The sequence below is a fragment of the Symphalangus syndactylus genome, chromosome 12, assembly GCF_028878055.3.
Source record: "Symphalangus syndactylus isolate Jambi chromosome 12, NHGRI_mSymSyn1-v2.1_pri, whole genome shotgun sequence".
Lineage (NCBI taxonomy): Eukaryota > Metazoa > Chordata > Mammalia > Primates > Hylobatidae > Symphalangus > Symphalangus syndactylus.
The window spans coordinates 63,387,623-63,411,766 of record NC_072441.2 but is presented as its reverse complement, the minus strand read 5'-3'; the positions used below and the strand labels follow the sequence as shown (position 1 = coordinate 63,411,766).

General features: G+C 39.8%; 1 long non-coding RNA gene across 1 annotated transcript in view; it reads left to right on the top strand.

Annotated features, from left to right (window-relative positions):
- Positions 1-23,890, top strand: part of LOC134733829 (uncharacterized) — a 30,350-nt gene extending 6,460 nt beyond the window's left edge. Inside the window, exons 2-3 of the long non-coding RNA XR_010117383.1 lie at positions 20,245-20,353; positions 21,702-23,890. This is a non-coding gene — a long non-coding RNA (uncharacterized lncRNA). The remainder of the gene's footprint in view (positions 1-20,244; positions 20,354-21,701) is intronic.
- Positions 23,891-24,144: the final 254 nt, after the last annotated feature.

The window sequence follows — 24,144 nt, the reverse complement described above, 5'->3', positions numbered from 1 at the left end:
CATGTACCAGGCAGCTTAATCTTGGGTAAGGAAGTTCCTTCCCTGCAGGGCAATGCTGGGGATGGACTCTGTGTACACTGTCACCAGGTGAAGCTTCTCGGGTGGAGCTGGGCGAGCTTAGGGAGCACCACAGAATCCACTGCAGGTTCTCAAAAGAAAACTTTTGCTGTATTCCAGGGAGGTAGGGTCCCATACTCCAACTCAGTGAGGGCCCATCAGTCTGGGGGAGTGTATTAAAATTATCTAGGGAGAAAATTTGGTAAGGCCTCTCCCTGCCAAGTGTGCATAGTTTGAAGAAGTAAATCTGATCTTTCTACCCCAGCACCCTTTCCCAAAGTGGAGAACCACTAGCCTGGGCCAAAATGACAATACCTCAACTTCTTACAAATGGCTTCTGCAAGGGTTGAGTCTGTTTACAGGCTTGGCCCCACTCCTTTGGCCCAAGGTACAGTATGTCCACCCAGTTCCTGGAAATGGGATCTCTTCAGAGTAGCCACGTGAGGAAATACGGCCAACTGAAGTACTGCCAAAAAAAAAAAAAAGTGCTTTTTCCCTATGACAAGTCCCATGTAGGAGTGCATCCAGGTTTTGAAAGGCCTCAAGATGTAGAAGACCCTTTAATAAAAATAATACAAAATTATGAATATGAAATTGGCAGGCATTGCCCAGGGCCTTGGAAGGAGCCTGTGCAAGAGAAGGTCCTCACAGTCTCAGGGATGGACATTTGGCTGGGAGGGAGAATTTGACCTGGAGCTTACAATCACCATCTGTTAAACTACCCTCTCATTTCAGAGTCTAAGGAATTCTTCCTTGGCTAAGTCACCAGTAAGTCTTGCCTCAAGGCAGGTGACCTCACCTGGACACTGTACAGATACCTCATTTCCAGAAACTGGTTGGACATACTCTACTTAGACCAAAAGAATGAGGCCAGGCAGGTCTGGGACATGATTTCTAACTGGGTGCAAGGGATAAGTTATATAATGATAAAATTAGTAATAATAATAATAGGTAACAATTATTAAACATTTAGCATGCACCAGCCTGGGTTCCGAGCACTTTATATGAATGGCCACATGCAATCCTCATAAGCACACGTCAGTATAATGATAATTTTATTGCCATTTTACAGATGAGGGAATTAGGGTACAGATAATTTAAATAACCTGCCTGGAGTGTCACAACTACGAAGCAGGGAAGGCAAGATGCAAACACAGGCTCTGACTCCAGAGTGTTTGCCCTGTGAATCCCTGTGTTATGCAGCTCTACCTGAAGGCCAGGGCAATGTTTGTCCTCACTTGAAACAGGGCCAACTGAGGCTCTACAAGAGGGATGTTATCATTAGATTTTCTGAGGGTTTTAAGGTTCATTGCTGAAGGATTTTAAATGCTCAAGTCAAGAAAAGCAACTGAAACCACTCAAGGGCTACTTAAAAAGGCAGAATCTGTACTGTTAGTGTATGAACTCCTCCAGTTGGATCTAGAATATAATCTAAAGCATGCTTAAAAATAAAGAGTTGAAAAGGTCAGCCTGTTGTTCTTCTCAGACTAACATGCCTGTGGACACCCTTCACTTTAGAACTTTCTTTTTTTATTTTATTTTATTATTATTATACTTTAAGTTTTAGGCTACATGTGCACAACGTGCAGGTTTGTTACATATGTATACATGTGCCCTGTTGGTGTGCTGTTAGAACTTTCTTTTATCACAGGTTTAGACCATTTATTTTTTGGCTGTCAAGAAAAAAAAAAATGTATTAACAGTGGATGAGCCCCCCTTATCTCAGCCGGCTTCTGCTCACAGCATGGGGAACTGTTCTTCTGGCCTTGACTGATTTTCCTGACAGCATGAAGACTCTGTTTCACCATTCACACTACTCTCTCTGCTCAGGAACACAAGGTTTGATGACAATCAGGATTTATTTTCCAGGTTCAAATAACATCGCTGGAGATCTAAACGCTAGGATTGGCAGGAATTCCATGAGCTCTTGTTTCAAGCTTTTAGAGAATGAGTGGATTCCCATAGACAATTCTTTCAGAGATAGATTGATTAACCTAAATGGAAAAGAAGATATTGCCAGCCTTACTTTCCTCAGAATACAGGGGTAATAAACAACAGTACATGAAATAAATCTCAGGAGAACTTGACTTGCGTTTCTACCTAAATTGTCTACTTTATACTCTGGTTAGCCACTTTTGCCATGGTCTGAGCAAAAAGTTTACATTTTCTCCATTACTTATCTTTGCATAGCTTCTCTGGAGCCCTTTTGGCCTTATGATTATGCTGAGGAAGTTAAGGGACTGATAACAAATATGCCAGTTTTTCTTTTTTTAGCTCTATTTGAGCTGTTACTATCAAAGATCCTTTGAAACCTTGAATGCCTCAAAGGACAGGTTTGTCCTCTTATCTCCTCTGAATGAATTGCCATTACCTTAAAATGATTTTATTCACACGCTGTTCTAGCAAATATAGGATTTACCCTTCTGGTGCCTTGCTTGACAGGAAGAAACGTGTAAAGCAGAAACAAGAAGAGGCCATGCAGGAATTTTCAAATGCATTTATCACAGACTTCTGATTGCCGCCCCCCCACCACACACACACACACACAAAACCTCTGAAAGCCATAGGAGAGAATCAAGTGTGCCTGTGTATACTCTATGGATAGGAATTGGTGATGAGGAAAGTTATATAATCTTGATATTGACCTCGATTGTTGATGCTTGTGCAGAACACATCTTTGACCAAAGAATTGAGAAGCTGGAATGTAATTTTGACGATTCTGTTAGCACAATCCAAGTCAGGCAAGATAAACAGGGATGTGTTTAGAACTTTATTAAAAATTGTAAATGACTTGACAACCCCGGTGTAACACACACATTCCCATTACAACAATGAGCATGCAAAGCATTCTCTTATGTTTAAATGGTGAAAAGATGCTCAACATCACTAATCATTACAAAAATGCAAATCAAAGCCACAATGAGATACCACATCACAACCACTGGGATAGTTACTATCAAAATTAAAACAAAGCAGAAAATAACAAGTGTCGACGAGGATGGGAAGAAGTTGGAACCCTTGTTCTCTGTTGGTGGGAATGTAAAATGGTGAGTGTTCTATGGAAAACAGTATGACGGTTCCTCAAAATATAAAAAATAGAAATACCTATGATCCAGCAATTCCACTTCTGTGTATATATATCTAGAAGCATCAAAATCAGAGACCCAAACAGAAATGCGTACATCCAGGTTCACAGCAATGTTATACACAGTTGTCAAAAGGTGGAAGCAATCCAAGTGTCCATTGATGGATGAATGAATAAACAAAATGTAGTATATAGCTACAATGGAATATTATTCAGCTTTAAAAAGGAAGAAAATCCTGACATATGCTACAACATGGATGAATGTTGAAGACATGCTAAGTGAAATAAGGCAGTCACAAAAAGACAAAAGCTGTATGATTCCACTTATATGAGGTACTTCAACTTATATGAGGTACTTATAGTCAAGTTCACAGAGACAAAAAGTAGAAAAATAGTTGCCGGGGGTAGGAGAAATGGGAATTGAGAGTTATTGCTGAATGGGCACAGAGTTTCAGTTTTGCAAGATGGAGAGTTCTGAAGAGGGTGATGATTGCACAACAATGTGAATGTACTTAATACTCCTAAACTATACACTTAAAGATGCTTAAGATTGTAAATTTTGTGTTACATGTATTTTACCACAAGTGACAATTTTTAAATGGCATTACTGTCCTGAATTAGAAATAGCCTTAAAAGATTATCGTTCCCATTATCTAATTATAGATATAATTATAGACTTACAAAAGAGATGTAGCTCACCTGTTCTGTAACAAAAGTCACTGGTTTTGACAGAAATCCTCTAACATTTAACTGCATCTGATTAACCATATGTGGCAAGTTAATTCTTCCATTACTGATGCATATATGCAATAATCAGTTAACCCTGAAGGACGCACCAAAAAAGGGTCAATTGCTCAAGGTTAAGTGTTGTGTGAATGTCCTACTGAGAATTGTTAGGGCTGAGGTTAGAGTTTTACCTGCTTTGTTTTTCTCCTGCTAAATTTATTGTGGCCACGCTCAATGGCATTGAGTCTTTGATCGCCAATCAGTGGTCCAATTGGAACCCTAACTGCTTCTTGTTAGGAGTGTGGGGGTGCTGTGGCTATCCCACAAATGTTCCCTTGGCTCATTTTCTAGCTAATGTAGAGCAGCCTTCTTTTGACATACACATCTGGGAAGGCTACTCACTTTCACGATAAGATGCCACTGCTGCCTCCAGCATGGTTTACTGTCTAACTGGTCCAGAAGACACTTCTCAGAGAAAGTGATATTTAAGCTGAACCTTGAAGAAAGGACAGAAGTTTGCCAAGAAAACCAAAGGAAAAGGGCACTTCAGGCAAAAAGGAAGAAATTGACAGAAGACATTGAATGTTGAAAGTGCTTCAAATCTTTAAAAAGACCAAGTGATCCACTGTGGTTGAACAAAAAAAAGAGGTCAGTTTGGCCATTACAGATTCAGTCTGTATAAAAGTTCTTGAGGAGTACACCATCCCTAAGAGCTTCACTCTGCTTCATTCCTTCACTGGCCCCTATGTACCTCCCTTAGTCTGAGAGAGAGAGAGATTGTGTATATGGACTTCTGAGGGCTGGAAGGCTTTTAGAGAGAAATGTCATGGTCTTCAGGTGATATATAAAGAAAGCGATCCTTACTCCATCCAGGTCTGTCCACAGACATGGGCGGAAGTGAACATAGAAAGCCTGCTGTTCTATTTTTAGTCCAGATGGGACTCCAAAGATCACCTAGTCCACCAACTCCTTACTCAAGCATTAAGCTCCCTGGGGTCTGGGTGAAATAGAACTGAGAGGGCTGGGCTCAAGCAAGTGGGTAGGTGCAGGTGTGGTATGACATGTTTGATCCTGAAATGCTCCCTTTCCCAAAAAACCCTATCCTCAGCCTGCCAGAGCATATGCCACTCTTTTTGGCATATGAGAAGCTCATTGTAGCAGGCACTCCCGGAATGTGGTAAGAATAGTGGAGGTGATGTTCGGCATCATAAAGAACTCTGAAAGCCAAGGTAAGAAGTCTGGATACTCTCTCTATGCTAAAATTTGGTGGAACTAACTGCAGGTTTTTGAGGAGGGGAGAAACTTCTACCTCTCAGATGGATGCTGAGGATCTTAAAGACATGGTAGAGATGCCAGTGTTCAGGGACCTCCTTTAATGTTTGGACTATCTCTAATATTAGCAAGTTGTTTAGCCCCTTTGGGCCTCATTTTTCTCATCTGCACAAAAGTTAACATAAGTAAAGTGCTAAGAACAGTACCTGGCACATAGTACGCTCTGTAAAATGGTCATTCTTGTCATTACTGTTAAACCGATGCTGGGAGATATCAGAACAAAGGCAACTCAACAGCCCTCATGGTTTTATGGGGACTTGTCACTGTACGGAGACCTCTTCCTTTAGCGAGAAGAGGACAGGGATTTTGGTGGCGTTGGAACAGCACTCTACTCCAGATTTTTTCTCCTCTCAGAGACTCTTCAGTTTTTTTCTTGGGCTCAGGCTCTAGGTTAGATGCCTCTGGGCTTAAGATCCAGTGTGTCTTCTCTGAAAGTCAGGCCTGGGCTGAGTTGAGACAGCATCACTTTAATGTCTCTGTTATGTGTCCACTCACTGGAGAAGGGAAGCTCATCTTGCAGCGTGAGTCCTGTGGCAGGAAAGAGATTATTTCACCTATCCAGCAAGAGGCAGATATTTCTCAAGGAAAAAGAATTTCCATGGGATTCTCCAAGAGCCTCCAGAATCTCAACTGCACCCCTCTGTTTCAAGGAACTGAAGCCTAATCTCAGCCAAATTAAAAAGAGAAAACATCTTTCCCAGGATCTTGGAAGTAAGTTATATAATTTTGATAATAAAATGAATTTTCAGTAACATAACCCTTTCCCTAAACAATACTTAGTTTGAGGAAAGTATAGTCAAGATGCAAAACTGGGTGCTGAAAAGAATGTCTTACTGTGGCAACTTGGTCACTCTTTCATCTCATAAAAGCAGCAATAAAAGGGCATTGTGAAGTTGATATCATTACACCATTGTTTAGATGAGGAAACAACAGTTCAGCGTGGTGGAGATGAGATCCAGTGCCTGAATAATTTCCGACTTACCAGCATGTGGCGCTGTTGCCATTACCTCCTTCTGGAAGATCTCTTTTTTACTTCTATGATACTTTCTCCGTTTTTCGTTTTTGTTTTTGTTTTTGTTGTTTTTCTCTTCTCAAATTAACTGATTATTCTCAGCTCTCTGCATTGTCTTGTTTTCAACTGCCGAATCCCAAGGGGTCTATCTCAGATGTCTAAAATTCATCTTCTCCCTTTTCTACTTTAGATTTTTAAAAAATCAAACACACAATTTTAAAAGACAAATAGTGCTATAATGTTTACAACTGAATAGAGCCGTCCCAGTCTCACATCAACCTGTCCCAACACTAGTCCTTGCCCCCAAGAGGCAGAGCTGCTGTGTAAGGCTAGGCAGGTTGTGCAAAGCTCAACTTTGGTTGGGGAGGCACCATTCAAATACTCTATAATGAGAATACTGCCCTGTGGGGTTGTGCATTGCACAACCCTCACCATCATATTTAGTAACCTAGCCAAGTTGTCACCACTTTCAATTATCTTCTCTATTTGGTCTAGTATTTATCTTCATGATTCTAAATAATAAGCTTGTGCAGCTTTCTCTTGATTCCCCGATATCAGTTAGGTATTGACTTCCTAATGGATGATTACTTAGCTCTCTCAAACTCGCTCCAATCCCTTCTTGTGACTTCTCTTTTATCCTCTCTAAATAGTAATATCACAATTTTGTTTGATCAATACTTAAAGTTTACTTTATTAAGACCATGTAGACACTATTTATTGCTGAATCAAGTAGTATGCTATTTTTTAATATGTTGTCTATTTTATTTCTCCCATCCCTATATCTTTTTTTATTTGTACAAATTTAGTGGGTACAGTGCAGTTTTGTTACATGGATATTTTGCATAGTGGTGAAGACTAAGCTTTTAATGTAAACACTATTATTATGGCTGCCTTCTTGTTCAGCTTTAGTTTTTTCGTATGGTTAATACTTGCTTTCCTTTTTTTTTCACTTCCTTAATACTTTTAGTTAAGATTAGCCTAAAGCTGCCTCCTTGTAAATTTGGCCTAAAGGTTTCTTCGTACTTAGTAAACTGTAACCTAACTGGATGTGTGAACAGGCTATAAACTATATTTGTAACCAATCACCAAGTTTCAGCCAATCACAGATGGTCAACCATTCAAATGCTGTTCAAATAAGATAAATGCTGAGCTGTAACCAGTCCTACTGTTACTGTACCTCACTTCCATTCTCGATATGTTTGTTACTTTCCCTTTTCTGTCCAACCTCAGGACAGTGCCAGAGCATGTATAGACCTATTTGGGAGGCTGCCAGCTTCACAAATTACCCTCGGCTCAGGTAAACTCTATTAAATTTAATTTGTCTAAAATTTTTTTTTTTTTTTTTTTTTTTTTTTTTTTTTTTTGAGATGGAGTCTCGCTCTGTCACCCAGGCTGGAGTGCAGTGGCACGATCTCGGCTCACTGCAAGCCCCGCCTCCCGGGTTCACGCCATTCTCCTGGCTCAGCCTCCTGAGTAGCTGGGACTACAGGCGCCCGCCACCACACCCGGCTAATTTTTTGTATTTTTAGTAGAGACGGGGTTTCACCGTGGTCTCGATCTCCTGACCTTGTGATCCGCCCGCTTCAGCCTCCCAAAGTGCTGGGATTACAAGCGTGAGCCGCCGCGCCTGGCCTAATTTGTCTAAATTTTTTTAACAGTAGTCTGTGTACCAGTGCCTGGCTCAGACTTCTCTTTTCCTCTAACAGCTTCTCAAACACAGTCTCCTATATATCACATTTATTTTTCCTAGAGACTTCTCTCCTGAGCCTTTCATCTTCCTGCTCTGTGGACCAGTTACTCTCCAGGCCAATGGAGAATCCCCTTTGCCACCTGCCTGGGCGTTCCCTTCACCTCTCTCCTGTGTTGGAGCTGTTTCTTCCTGGCGTTCATGCGCTCTTTCCTGGTGTGGTGGAGCATATTGTCGAGTAGCTTCTTAAGACATGATACTTGGAAGTAAGTTTGTTGAAATTTTTGTACATCTGAAATATATTTATCCTGGTTGGTCCAAATGCAGTGGTTACAACTAACTGATCACAACCAGTTACAGATTTCTTTGTTTCTTCTCCACTCCTACTGCTTCACTTGACTAGCCTGGAAAAAAAAAACAACAACAACTTTTCAAAGTTTTTTAATAAAAAAGAAGAAAAGAAAAAATAATAAATATATGTATCTTATCACTACACATCTTGATAGTTTAGCTAATTGTCTATTCCTAGACTGGAAATACTATTTCTTCATAATCCTGAATGTAGTTCTCCACTGTCTTCTGTCTTCCAGGGTAGTTGCTAATTACTAAACCTTTGTATGTGACCTTTTTTTACTCTCTGGAAGATCTTTATATTACTTCTTTATTCCTGGTGTACTGAATTTCCTAAGGATGTATCTTGGTACAGTTTATTTTAGGGGAACATTTTTTGGGCTTTTACTCTAAATGCTTATGTAGTTTGGTTTTCCAAAATGTTATAAAATTATTCATTTGATAATTTTGATTTATTCATTTTTCTCTGTTATATCTTTCTACAACCTCTATTAGTTTGATATTAGAATTCTCCATTTTCCTTATGTTTTTTCTCTTCTTATTCATATCTTTGTGTTTTACTTTCAGTGAGACTTCATCAATTTCATGTTCCAATTCTTTTAAATTTTTAATTTTTGCTATATTGTGAATGTATAGGAGCTTTTTCTTATTCTCTTCAAATTCCTTTTTTATAGCATCCTTGACTGTCTGGGGATATTAATTATTGCTTTAAGGTAAGTTTTCTTCTGTTCTTTCCTTGTTTTTTTATTCTTTTTTTGGAGAGCTTTTCTTTTCTCTCTGCTTTTTCTGCGATAGACCTTTCTAAAAAATCCAGACTCTGCTTTTCATTCATTTCTAAGAGTGATACACTGAAACCCTGTGTGACTGAGTGAGGCTTGATACTGCTGAAATCCAACCCATAGATGTTTTCCTTGGGAAAATGCATGTGTGTGTGCATGCACTTGTATTCCCTTTCCTCTTTCTCCCTGGCCATTGTGATCCCCAGAGGAGGAGGCACCAGTCTTTTCCATTGAGGTTTAAGTGTAGTAGATGGCCTTTGCTAGGGTAGGGAAAGGGAGCTGAGTGCCTTATCATTCAGGATGCAGCCTTTCAAGTAACACCTCTCTTTTAAGTTGGTTACCTCATCCAAGCTCTCTGCCATACCTTGTATCTCTGAATTCAGAAGCCCTCTGATTCAGCTGCTTCATAGAATAAATCTCTCCTCTCCTGCCAAAGTAAGAGAGGGACAGTTACCTGGATGTCCAGGGTGGAGGCCTGGAGGTCGAACTGACTGTTTTGTAGACTTTCACCCAATTCCTCTGTTTTCAACTATACCACACTTCCACCTTTGTTATAGACTGAATGTGTGTGTCTGCTCCCTCAAAATTTATTTGTTGAAATGCTAACCCCTAGTATCGATGGTATTAACATGTAAGGACTTTGAGAGGTAACTAGGTAATGAGTGTTGAACCCTAATGAATGAATGGGATTAATGCCCTTATAATGGGGACCTTAGAGAGTTTCCTCATTCCCTTCACACCATATCAGGATACAGGAGAAGTTGGCAGTCTGCAACCTGGAAGAAGGCCCTCACCAGAACCCAACCATGCTGACACCCTAATCTCAGACTTCCAGGCTTCAGGACTGTGGGAAATAAATTTCTGTTGTTTATAAGACACCCAGTCCATGGAACTTCATTAGAGCAGCCCAAACTGACTGAGACAACCTTCCACAGCACCTGGTGTCCTTAGTTTTTTGGTCTGTCTGTGGCTCTTCAGAATGAATAAAGTTGTTTTTCACTGGTATACTATCCACAAACACTTAGCTTTCATCTTTTTAGGCTTTCTGTGATCTGCTAAATCAATTCTCAACATCTTGTATAGTTTTGTCTGTATATATTGTGGTTTGGGGTTACATATGTTTTCCTAGTTTCACCAGTGTTGGAATGTATGTCCTGTTCTAGTTCTCCTTATTGCTTTGGGGTGATTTTTTTTTTGAGTTGGGTCTCGCTCTATTGCCCAGGCTGGAGTGCAGTGGCACAATCTCGGCTCACTGCAAGCTCTGCCTCCTGGGTTCACACCATTCTCCTGCCTCAGCCTCCTGAGTAGCTGGGACTACAGGCACCAGCTGCCACGCCAGGCTACTTTTTTGTATTTTTAGTAGAGACGGGGTTTCACCGTGTTAGCCAGGATGGTCTCGATCTCCTGACCTCGTGATCCACCCGCCTCGGCCTCCCAAAGTGTTGGGATTACAGGCATGAGCCACCACGCCTGGCCTGCTTTGGGGTGATTTTTAAAGAGATGTAGGAGAAACGTCAACTCAAACCAGAAGTTCCTCATCCGTTCTTTGCCCCTTCCACTTCTATTACTTAATTCACATCCTTATTGACTCTCACCTGTACCTTTAAAGTATCATCTAGCTGTTTGTCTTATCTCTAGTTATTTCTCCTACAATCCATCCTTTACATATAACCAGATCTGATTGCACTCCTCCCTAACTCAAGAACTTTCAATGACCACCTACAATAAACAGAACTATGTTCTTTCCAATTTGGTTTCAACCATCTTTTCCAGTCTTATTTACTTCTATACTCATAAACTTTAGTCTCCAACAAGCATCTATTGGAAAATTGCCATATATCAGGGTCATGCTAGGCATTCATGGATACAACTATTAAAATACAGTCTGTACATTTGGAAACCTCAGAGTCCTTCATTAAAGTCTGCAGGATGAATGGATGGATAGATAATAAATTTAAAAACAAGTAAAGGAAGACAGCTTTTTTCTCTCCCTGGTATCTGCTTCCCATCCTCATAGATGTCTGTTAAAATTCTACCCATTCAAAGTCAACCCAAGCTTTAAGCCTCCTTTATTTCTGTGTTGGAATTAATCTCTTTCATCCCTCCTACTCCACTGAGCACTGTCTCTGTACTGCTATTAGAACACTGAATCCAGGTAACCTTGAATGTGCTTATGGATATGTCTGTCTCCCTCACCTGATGGAGAACTCCTGAGTTGTAGGGACCACAAAGATCTTATAATATCAGGAAAGTGTTTTGCATAAAGCAGAAATTAAATAAAAATTCATTGAAAATATCACTTTTTCCTATTGCTAAATTCAAGGAAGAAATGTTCAGTTGGTGTATAAACATTTAAACATTTATTAATCTACTCTGGGCCAAGCCTTGTGCCATACACTGTAGTTACAAAAATGAAAAAGACACAGTCATCCCCTGAAGTGCTGCCTTGTCCAACAAGGAGACATAAGTGCAAACAATTATAAAAACATGTGATAGGTGCAAAGCCAGAGGTGGGAGCAGGGTGGGAAGAACTTAGAACCCTGCCTAAGGAAGAAAGTAAAGTGGGGTAGGGGTCAGAGGGGTGGACCAAAAAGAAGGTGATATCCAGCTAAGACATGAAGGATGAAGAGCAGTTCCCTAGAAGGAGAAGGAATAAAAAGCAAATTCTAATGGTTGTTATTTTTACTTATGGCTGTATCAAAGGAAGAAAAATCATGAGTCTATTCAAGCAGATTCATTCCTTCAATATTCAAACACTTATTAAGAACCTACCATGGGCCAGGCCCCATGTTAGGCAGATATTTTTAATGCAGATTGTCTAAAAAGTATGTAAAGAAGCAACACATGTCAATTCAACAAAGGATTTTATACAGAATGGCAATAATATAGTCCAGGCAAGTTTTCCTCATGATTTCTTAATTCAAATAAAAAGCCTAGAAAAATAATGCATGCAGATAACAAATTCATTAGGCAGTTTCTCTCAAATATCAACTGTCCCAGCAAGCATTTGGCAAGAGCTTCATCACAATCAATTCCTGGTTGAATTCTCTGATGAGGGTTGGAAATGCCATTATTCTGAGTTGTTGATTAAAGAGAGATTCACATGCTTTACGCATACCAGATGTGCAGGAGGTGGAGCCCACTGCCTCTGCTGAATAATTAGGAGCCTGATTTACATTCTCTGTCAGAGGCAGGGCCCGTATACTTCTCATTGCAGCTGAGGAAGACTGTGTGTGTGTGCATGTTTAAGTGTTTAGTGCTAACCTCATGCCAGGCACTGTGCTAGACAATTTACATTATCTCCTTTAATTTTTACTGTGATCTTTTTGCGACACATGTGTTATAGAGATGCCTGTGGAAACAGAAGGCATTTATTTTCTTCTATATATTATTATTTATTGTATCAGGGATGTTGCCAGTCAATTCTAGTATAGACACAGAGAATCGCCTTGAAACATTTTTCTGTTCAGGGAAGTTACTTGAGTAGCCTCTCAAGACAGGTAGGTGCTCTGTGCCCCAGGAAGGTTATAACAGCACCTGTTTTGTGCTAGACCATGCTGTTCCTTCTTAATTTCTCTGAATCTGTGGGGTTTATAGGTAGAAAGGGACTGTTCACATTTCAACAGGGTGAAGAAGCTCCAGGAAGCTAAGAAATGGAGATACAAGGGTTCCTTTTGAAATTCATTATTACTAGAATCTCTTTGAATGAATGTTCTCCCAACTTAAATGTCAGCTCTGCAAGAGCAAGGTTCTCTGTATCTAAAAGACTCAGATGGTGGCTCGCACATAGTAAGTGCTCAATAAATATTTGTTGAGTGACACTTATCCCCCAATTCTTTACCCCATACACCTGCCCCCAAGTTTTCCAGATTAAATTTTAACTTTTCCTTTCTTATTAATTCTCCACTAATCTTCCTGAAATAACCAAAAGTTTCAGCAGCTTTTAAAGCCTCTTTATATTCACATCCAATTGAAAATTATAAAAATATGTCCTCAAATAAAAGATAATGTCTGTCCTCCTGTTTGTTATAACCAGAGAATGTGCAATCAGATTATCTAATAATATTTATGTCAAGTTGTTTAAATAAATAAGCTAAAAAAGAGGTGGTAGTTAATAAGAGCATACTTTAAACCATTTAATATGGAATTATATACATTATTAGGCAGGTACTACTTCTGATTTTGCAACAATGTTTCTTCACTGGAATCTATGATAAATTCATTGTTTGAGATGGCATCTTTGTGAGGCTATCTAAACTTAAGCTTTTGGATGGATTTAGCTAAATTTCATTCAAAGTGTTTTAAAATAAATTTACCATCATTTTGATGTTTTTAGAAATCTTTATAAAATCAACAGATAAAAGATTTAGAAGAATTTGATTTTAGCCTGTCAATAATCTATTAATCTATTATTTGAGAGGAAATCTATGTCATTTCAATTCAATTCAATAAACACACATCGAAAACCAACTCTATGCCAGGCATTAGGATATGAACAAAAGACATAAAGATGTGAAACATGATGCCTGCCCTTGAGAAGCTTGTAGTCTAGTGGGGAGAAACAAATGACCAAGGAAAGGGATATAATGCAGAAAAGAAGTGGAATAAGATCTGAGGGGCTGATTTTTTATAGGATAAAGGTAATGTCTGTACACTTTGAAAGGAAGGAAGATAGAGTACGAATTTACAGATATTGGTAGTTTCTGTTTTGAATTATAGAGAGGTTCATTCCATATTAATCTTCTTTATCCACTTAATCCCTTTATTACTCTTATATGTACAGTCAGATTTAGGGCAATAATATTTAGGTTTAGAATAAGCTTAAAGATGAAATGCTGACCTTCAGTCTTGTCTAGAATATTTTTCTGAAGAATTGAAATAAACAATGAAGGGTGGACAATTAAATGACCAGTAATGCTGGCTCCTTGGTTGAGGAGTGCATGAAATTTACTCTCAAATTATTCTACAAGCTATCATAAATATTTTTGAATTGCTATAATAAAAGATCCTAGGTATGTTTCCATCTCTTGGTCACCTTTGAAAAGAGGCCAAGGAAGGACAATCCTCAGATCAGTTATTCCAAAAATCACTGCTATTCTGGAAGGCAACTCCTCTACACTATTGTCAAGCAAAAGATGTCTGAAAACAATATAAAATTCAGGAAGGTGTCTGCATTTTCCCTGATATTATTCCTTTTCAAATATATTCCAGTGGCACTACACTAAGCATTTTACCTACATTATCCCAATTAAGCTCCCCACAATCCTATAAAGAAGTCATAAAACCACTGAATGTAAAGTTCATGTGAGCAGAGACTGCAGTTTCTTTCATTACCAGCTGTCTCCCCAGAGCCTAGAACAAAGCCTGGAATTACACAGATGCTTGTAAATATTTTTGGAATGAATGAAAGGATGGCTGACTACATGTTAAAGAACTTTCTCAAGGTCACATAGCTAGTAAAGAGTAGAGTCAGGACTCCAACTCGGATCTGTCCGATTGTAAAGCTTCTGCTTCTAACCCCTATGCTCTATTATCTTCCCTGGCTTGAAACTACATTTTCCATCAATTCCAGACAGCTGAAAAATCAGGATGTCCAATATTTCCAGAGGCACCAACTGGAAAACTGCCCTAGTTAGTCTTGACAAGAAACTAGAGTGGGGATTAAGACAGCAGTCCTTGTTTTAAGGAGACTCAGAGGTGGGACAGTGATGGCTAATTCACCTCAAGATACCATCAAAGTTAGCATCTTTGAAGATATGTTGTGAGGCTTAAATAATATTCTATATGTAATAGACTTAGCCTGGTACTTAAGACTTAGTAACAATCAATAGCTGCAAGAACAAAGACAGTAACTGTAAATTTTATAGAACATATGATGCTGTTATCCTAAAATGTTGAAAGTAAATGACAGTAGAGCTTTAGAGTGACTTTAGATGGTAAGACTGATGTCCAGCACAGTTGCCTGACTCATGTAATAATCATTTGAATGACTTAATGAGCCTCCTATTTGCCTTCCTATTTTACTATAACAAGAGTACTGAGAAATATATTTTTAAATTATATTCTGAGCACTTTACAAATCCCGACTCCTTTAACCCTCATAACAACCTTTGAGGTAGGTATCATCATTACCATCCCCACTTTACACATTATTTTACTTAACAGATTTGAATTCAGCCTGTCAGTAATCTGTTAATCTATGATTTGAGAGGAAATGGAGTCACAAAGAGGCTAAGCAATTTGACAAGATCATGTAGCTGGTGAGTGCGGAGGTGGGATTAAACCCAGACAGCATGGCTTCAGGTCTATGTTTTTAACCAGTATACTCTAGAAAAGAGCAGTGTAGTCAGTTCTAACTCCTATGGCCTGCTGGCACCCTGAAGCTGGCTGCCTATATGACCCTACAGCAGAGACTATGTAACAAACAAACAACAAAATACAAATTTTTAATACTTCAGAAATTTGTGGTTGTAGATATCTTTATCAGAAGAAGAAGAAAGACATAAAATCAGTGATCTAAGCTTACTTCCATCTTAAAAGCTGGAAAAGGAAGAGCAAATTAAATCTAAAGTAAGTAGAAGAAAATAAGTAACAAAAATAAGGACAGAAATCAATTAAATAAAAAATGGACAAACAGATAAAATCAGTGCAAACATTTATTATTAGAAAAGATGAATAAAATTGGTAACCCCCACCTAGACTGCTATGAAGATTATAAAATGTGATTTAAAATTTTTGATGCTCTTTTCATCAAGAAATGGACTCTATATTTCTTCCTCTTAATTTGGGCTGGCCTCAGTGACTTGCTTGTAACCAGTAAAATTTGGTGAACATGGCAATGTTTTACTTTCAATCTATGTAGGGAAAAGCCAAACAACTTCCAACTGGTTCTCTTGGGATGCTTGCTCTGGAAGAAGACAGCTGCTAAGCTGGAGAGGCCACAGGTAAACACTCCATCAACAGCCCCAGCTGAGCTCCCAGCCAACAGCAGGCACCAGCTGCCAGCCATGTGAGGAAGCCATCTTGGACATCCTGCCTAGTTGAGTCTCACATGACTGGAGCCCCAACTGACAACTGAATTCAATGACATTAAAGGCTCCACGTGAGAACTGTTCAGCTGAGCTTTTCTCAAATTTCAGCCCCACAAAACCATGAGTAAATTAAATTTGTGGTCTTAAGCTGCTAATGCTAGGGATAATTTGTTAAGCAGCAGTTGTAATCCAAACACTTATCAAGAATAAAAAGAAAATATAAATTTTTGGTATCAGAAATGAAGGAGACAACACTATAGATACTATACACATTAAAAAGAAAATAAAGCCATATGATGAACAACTTCATGTTAGTATATTTGATAATTTAGATTAAATGGACAAATTCCTCAAAAGACACAAATTACCAAAACTGCAACAAGACATAGAAAACCTTAATAGCCATAAATATATATGATAAAAAAAGAAATTAAGTTTATATTCAAAAATATTCCCACAAAGGAAACTTTAGCCCCAGATAGTTCAACAGTAAATTTAATCAAATATTTAGGGAAGAAATAATACTAATGTTACATAAACTCAGAAAATATAGGAGCCAGGAATACTTCCAAACTCATTTTAGAAAGCCAGCACAATCTTGACATCAAAATCTGACAAAGACATTACAAGAAAACAAAACTTCAGACCATGAGTCCCTTGTGAATACAGATATGAATATCACTAACAAAGTGTTAGGAAATAATATCCACATATCTATAACACAATCTAAGTGAGTTCATACCAGGAATGCAAAGTTGGTTCAACATTCAAATATAAATGGACTTCTATATGTGAAAATCAATTGAATTTCTACATAGTAGTCACAAACAAGTAAAAAAAATTAAAACAATTATTCATAATAGTATCAAAAAGATTTAATATCTAGAGGTCTAATGAAAGGTACAAAAGATGCCTACACTGACAACCACAAACATTGCTAAGATAAGTTAGAGACTTAAATAAACAAACATGTCCGTGAATTACAAGACTCGATATTGTTAAGATAGCCATTCTTTCACATTAACCTATGGATTCAATTTTTTAAAAAACAGTCAAAATGCCACAGGCTTTTAAAAAGAAATATGACAAGCTAATTCTATGATTTTCATGGAAATGTAAAGGGTTTAGAATAGCTAAACTTTAAAAAGTTGAGGGAAGTTGGAAGACTTACACTACTTGATATCAAGAATTTCATTAAAATGCAGTTATTAAACTGTGTGGCACTGGAATAAGGATAGACAGATCAATCCAATGGAACAGAACACATAGTCCAAAAATAGTTCCCCACACAAAGTTAACTGGCTTTTAGCCAAAGCCCAAGGTGTTTTATTCCATACAGAACTTTGTATGGAATAAAACAAACCTCAACCTCTGTTTTACACTTTACACAAAAACTAATTTGGGACGGATCACAGACCAAAATGTAAAAGCTAGAACCACAAAATTTCAAAAAGAAAGCATAGAAGAATACCTCTGTGACCTTGAGGAAGGCAAGATTTCTGTGGACACAAAAAGCACTGACTAATAAGAAAAAATGATACATTGTACTTCATAAATATTAAAAAATCATTGTACTTCATAAATATTAAAATATTTCTGCTAATCAAAAATCACTATGAAGAAAATGAATAGGGAACCCAAAGTCTGGGGAAAAAAATTGCAATGCATACATCTGACAAGGATGTATATCCAAAATGTGTAAACGATTCCTACAAATCAACAATAAAAGGTAACAACGTTTTTAAAAAGAGGCAATAGATTTGCACAGACATTTCACAAAAAGAGATATATAAATGGACAATATACACATGAAAAAGGCTCAACATTATGAGTCATCAGGGAAATGTAAATTGAAATCACAATGAAACCATTTAATACCCACTAGAATGGCTAAAAATCACGAAGATCGGTAACACCAACCGTTGGGGCAAAGACATGGACCAGCTAGAACTCCCTATGGGAATAAAAACCAGAACCCTTTGCCTCCAAGTGGGTGAAGAGACAGAAGGATTGATTGTAAAGAGACAAATAGAAACTCTCTGGAATAATGAAAATATCTAGTTTGGTTGGCATATACATGGGTGTGTGCATACAATTGTCAAAACTCATCAAACTGAGCACTTATCTGTGCATTTTATTATGTGTAAATTATATCTCAAAGACCTGAATGCATGCACACAGACACATACACACATGAGTGTACTGTGTTTCCCACAGAGAGGCTTCCAAACCAAGTCCCTACATTTGGTAGGGGAAATTCAGTTTAAGACTCCAGTTAAATGAAGACAAGAGAATTCATCGTAAAACAGAACTAGATCACACTGACACCCCACCTCCATGACCACCCCTGGGGCAAAGTCCTGGGTATCCTGCTACCATGGTGAATGACAGGGCAGGTCTGGGCGGGTACACCATAGGAGATCTGAAGGCGCAGGGCCAGGAGAGCAGCCAACACGCCTCCAAGCTCTGTTAGGTTCCTGTCTCATTGTGCTGGGTGGGTACGCTGCTTTGGTCTGAGCTCACACATTGATGTTTTTTCTGTCAACTCCCTGAGTGAGTCTGCAGCTAAATAAAAGTCCTTCCTCCCTTTCTCCCACCACCTCACCATAGCACTTTCTAGTTATTTGCATGAGAAAATGTATTCCATTTCACTGTATCCTGGTGGGCAGAATATCTTTTAAACATCCTCTGCATCTTTTCTTCCCCACTTCTCCTTTTACTCTCACAAACGTTTTTGAAACTACTCTATGCTCGTGCTTCTCAAATTTTAATATGCATGTGAATCACCGGTAGATCTTATTAAAAGCCAGATTCCGATTCAGTAAATCTAGGATGGGAACTTAAGATTCTGCATCTTTAAGAAGTTCCTAGCCGGGCGCAGTGGCTCGCGCCTGTAATCCCAGCACTTTGGGAGGCCGAGGAGGGCGGATCACGAGGTCAAGAGATTGAGACCATCCTGGCCAACATGGTGAAACCCTGTCTCTACTAAAAATACAAAAATTAGCTGGGCGTGGTGGCGCGTTCCTGTAGTCCCAGCTACTAGCGAGGCTGAGCCAGGAGAATCGCTTGAACTCGGAAGGCGGAGGTTGTAGTGAAGATCGCACCACTGCACTGCGGCCTGGTGACAGAGGCTGGTGCAGGCACTTGCATGCAGGAGGCGGAAGTTGCAGTGAGCCGAGATAGCTCCAGGTGGTGTCAATGTTGTTGGTCTGAGGATCCCACTTTAAATAAAGGTCTCCCGTAATGTGCTATCAGTGCAGTAAATGCTAGTCTCTCCTCCTATGTGCCCGTTAGGATAATTCCATGTGGAGTAGGCATCAGAGTAAAATGAAGAAAAAAAGACGCAATTCTGATTCTCTCTTTCACTCTCTTTTCTCCCTCAAGCCCTGCCCTTAGTGCCTGTCACTACATGTGACAAATGGCTCTGTTTTTCTGAGCTATACACACCCACCTCCAGTGACATCTGCCTTCTTCCGAAGATATCAGAGGAGAGAAGGCAGGATTACTCATGATAGTCAGGATTTGCTCTGCCCCACAGTGCAGATGGAAAAACTGAGGCATGAAGAGGCCGCTTCATAAACTATGTTGAACTATAAATGAATACAGCATGAAGCATCACCATTTACCACCAGGATAGTATGACATTAGAATCTAGGTATGTTGGCCAGGGTATTTTTTAGTGGCTTATGCATTGGAATTAGGATGAAGCTGGAAACCATCATTCTGAGCAAACTATCGCAAGGACAGAAAACCAAACACCGCATGTTCTCACTCATAGGTGGGAATTGAACAATGATAACACTTGGACACAGGGTGGGGAACATCACACACTAGGGCCTGTTATGGGGTGGGGGAAGGCGAGAGGGATAGCATTAGGAGAAATACCTAATGTAAATGGCAAGTTAAAGGGGGCAGCACACCAACATGGCACATGTATACATATGTAACAAACCTGCACTTTGTGCTCATGTACCCTAGAACTTAAAGTATAATAAAAATAAATAAAATTTAAAAAAGGAAACTGAAAAAAAAAAAGAAAAGCTCCTTCCATACTGTTCTTAGATTAAACATTAGATCAATATAGCATTCCAGGAGGGCTCTGTGTAACAAAGCAAATAATTTCTTTTCACCTAACCTCTTTCAGGTCACCTTTTCTAACTGATACTTATGTTTCCATTCAACAGCCATTTATTGAGCACCTACTAGTTGGCTTTACGTACTCATTGAGAATACCAAGAAGAATAAGCTCATTTCTTATGCTGAAGAGGAGACAGACATGCAAATCAAGAAATGGTGAGCTGAAGGAAGAGAATATTTGTCAGGCAACGGAATGAGAATATTTATCAGGCCTACAACATACCAGAGACTATGCAGCCTTTTTCAAGTGGCCTTAGTAGCAGTGGGCACAGAATGCTTAGTTCTGCCAGGGAAAATGAAATGACTCTAGCATTTTCATTTGAATTCAGCCTTGAGAAATGAGGGGGAATTCACAGGGGGAGAAAGCAGAGAGGGCATTCTGGACAGCGGGAGGGCAGCAAGAGCAATGTTATGAGATGACAGGGCATGCTGTCCCCAGCATATGAGCCACGGGGGGATTCGGAGCTAGCCCTTCCGCTGTGGTCCTTACAGTCTTTGCAGTGTCTTCGTGTGCATTATCTTACTTGATCTGAGAAGCGTGCATCTTTCTCCCAAGCCAGAGCACTAATTACCTGTCAGCTAGAATGAGGGAGGCTTAGGACACACCTAGGAAGGGCTAAAGAGAATGTTAATCAAAGCCATTCTGAGAAAGTGATTAAAATTTCCAATGTGTTCTACAAGTCTTCTGCTCCTCCGTAATTTTCAATGCAATTATTATCTCATTCTTTGGGAGCAAGCAGCTCTCCAGAGAGGCTTCCTCAGCAGCCCTGACATTTCTGAATCAGAGCCTCCACTCCCAGCTGTCTGAGATGGCCTGACAGCCTGCTCTGCATCTCCAGCAGCGACCTAGCTGCCCCGCCTGAGGAGGCCTTTGTTTTGAACCTGAGTCCCCAGCACTCCTCCACTGGAGTTCTCAAATACCTTTGCTGTGGTACACACCCATGCTCAACTGGATGTCCCTGGGCCCCTCTAATGCCTGAGGAAAGCAGAATTTTCAAGAACAAATGCAAATAAAGAAAAAAAGGATAAAGATAAATACAGCAGCTCCAATACAATGATTCTCAAACTTCCATGTGCATTTCATGCCCTCAAAGGGCTCATTAAAAATGCCTGTGGCCTGTTCTCAACCTGGAGAATCAGATTCAGGGACTCTAAAGTCAACTCTGAAAATTTACTTAAAAAAAAAAAAAAGAAACCAATCTAGGTGATTGGGATATAGACCAAAGTTTGAGAATATCAGCATTTGGGTTTGGAAATCTCTATAATCAGAGCATATTGACTTCCTCTGTCCACTCCGTGGGTTTCCCCGTTCACAGGTCTGGGTTCAGTAGCTGATAGTTTCTGATATGAGACAAAAGGTGAAGTTGGAGGTCATAGATTAAACTTCATAAAGTTTCCCAGCCCACACCACCCTACACAGATGGAAGAGAGAATAATCTTTGCTATTATTTCTCCAACCCCACTTGCATGTCATAACCTTCTTTTCTTGCCCTGTCTTTCTTAGGACACATTACAAAATGACCCAGGAGACACTGAGGGCCTCTGCTCCATCCCTTGCCAATTCTGAGAACAGTGCAGCCACAAGGAGGATTGTTCTGAGGCTTCCCACAGGGCACAAAACCCCCAAGCACTGTCCTCTGGCCACCTACAGCCTCTCTGACTCTGCATTGCCTCTGGCCCTGCACTGCCTGCTTGAGCAAAGCAATCTTTGAAAACCATTTCCAGCCTGGCTAATGATGCAGTGCTTTGAAAAGTGCCACCAGGATGAAAAACAGCTCACAAAAGGGGACTCCTCGTTATTTTACCAGCACAGCCGGCAAGAAGCTCCTGCCAAGCAAGATCAAACTTCTCAGGAATGTTTTGAAAAGCTGGTGGAAACAAGGGCCTCTGTCACACTTCTGTCACATCTCACCCCAGCATGTGGGGAAAGCGCTCTTGGAACGGATGTTAGTCTGTCTCAGAAACACAAAAAATTGATGTCTCCAGCAGCATTGCCATTTCCACTGCAGACTTAAAGCTACATCTTTCTGGATTCTAATGCAGAAAGGGAACAGTTAGAGAAACCATCCAGGCTTTTTCTAAAATGAGAGCAGGTTAAAGATGCAGTTTAAAAAGGCGCCTCTCAAGGCTTCCCTCCTGACCTTCCATACCAAAAGCCTGAGCTTAATTACCTACATAATTTTCCTGGCTCTGTGCTGTGGTGCAGGGACCCTCTCTGTTCACCGGAAGCTGAGCCATCTGTCAGACACCTCTCTCTGGACTCCCCAGGGTCCCCTCTCACCTACACATCTCGATTAGCAGATGACAGTTCTGCTATAATGTTTATTTTACCTCTAACAGATTTTCAGCTAAGTAGGTGAAGGGGTGGAGGTTCCCTGCCCAGAGCCAGTTCTGGGCTTCCTTTGGCTCCTCCTTCCAGTCTGCTAGGAAAAGGAACGTGGAGGCCTTTAGGAGAGAGGAGAGATCACATTTTCTTTGCCACTGAGTAGTGAAGGTCAGGCCCTCCTTGCCAGCCACAAAGCAGAGAATTGTTTGTTTATTTCTCCGAGTAGCACTGTTCTCTCTGTGAGCAGCAGACAAAACCAGAAAAGGGAATTCATTCTGTGGAGCAGACCAAAGGCAGGGGAAAACTTGTACTTTGGAAAGAAAAAAACAAATTCAGTGAAGTGATCATCTTAAATCTTCTAGTTATTCTTCCTCTCCACCACCTTTCACCCCCAATCTGAGTTTTCCTGGGATTTAGGTAAGATCCCACGAGAAAAATGAGATATGGCAGATAGAGTTGAGAGCAGCAATAGGAACTTGGGGTGGAAAGGTGCGCATTCATCTACAGATCACTCAGCCAAATAAGCCACTTAGAGAGTCCATGCCCACATTAATTCCTTTGATGACTCAGTGACAAGCAGAATGCAATTGCAATACAGTAAGGCCAGAAACCTGGAAGAAGCATCCTCTACTCCTCCCTCTCTCTTATCCTCCACATCTAAGCCATGATCAATCTTACAGAGTCTGACTCCTAAATATCTGTCAAACTCACCCTCTTCTCTCCATTTTCATGTCTACTGCTGTAATTCAGCACTATCATTTCCTGCCCAAATGATTGACACAGCTTTATAATTAGGCTATTTGCCCCTTCCAATCTAATCCCCACATAGCACCCAGAGAAACCTTTCATAGGTGCAAGTCTTATGCTATTTTCTGGATAAAACCCTTCAAGATCTTATTTCCTCCTCTCTTCTCCAGGCCCTAGTTTTATTCTGAAAGCCCAAAGTCCTGCATAATTTGGTCCCTGCTTATTTCTTCAGCCTTAACCTTACAGCTTCCTGCTTCAAACAGTAGGCTCTAGCAAACTAAGCTTTTCTTTTGCAAAATAGACCAAATGCACTTTCACTTTTGTGCCATCATGCGTGCTGTTTTCTCTGCTTGGAACAATCTTTTTGATACTCCCAGCCTCCCTTAATTAGCTATTTCCTACCGAACTTTAGGTCTCAACTAAAATGTCACCTCCTCTAGAAAGACTTTACTAGCCCTCAAGGCAGTTGAGCTAGAAGTTTCCTCTGTGCTCCCATAGCAACTTATGGATTCACATTGCCCATTTGTAAGAGCCAAGAGAGCAAGAGCCACAGCTATGAGGGCCGCCTTTGTATTCCTGGCCCTGGAGAAGAAAACAAAATAGGCTCAATAAAAAATTTTAAAATAAATAAATGGTATCTCTAATTTTTTCCTACTTAATGTTCAAGAGACTACAACTATAGTTTACTTCTGCCTCATAATCATAACCATAACATTTTTCCTTTTACTTCCCGAGATTCAGGATAAGCTAGCGTCTTTCCATCTTTCTTCTTCTTTTCCTCAAAGCCTGTCAAGGGGATTGCCCTTATTGTATTTTGGTGGAAATTTTTGTTAGTGCCTTGCTTATACCTATTTACCCCTTGGTATTGGACTGT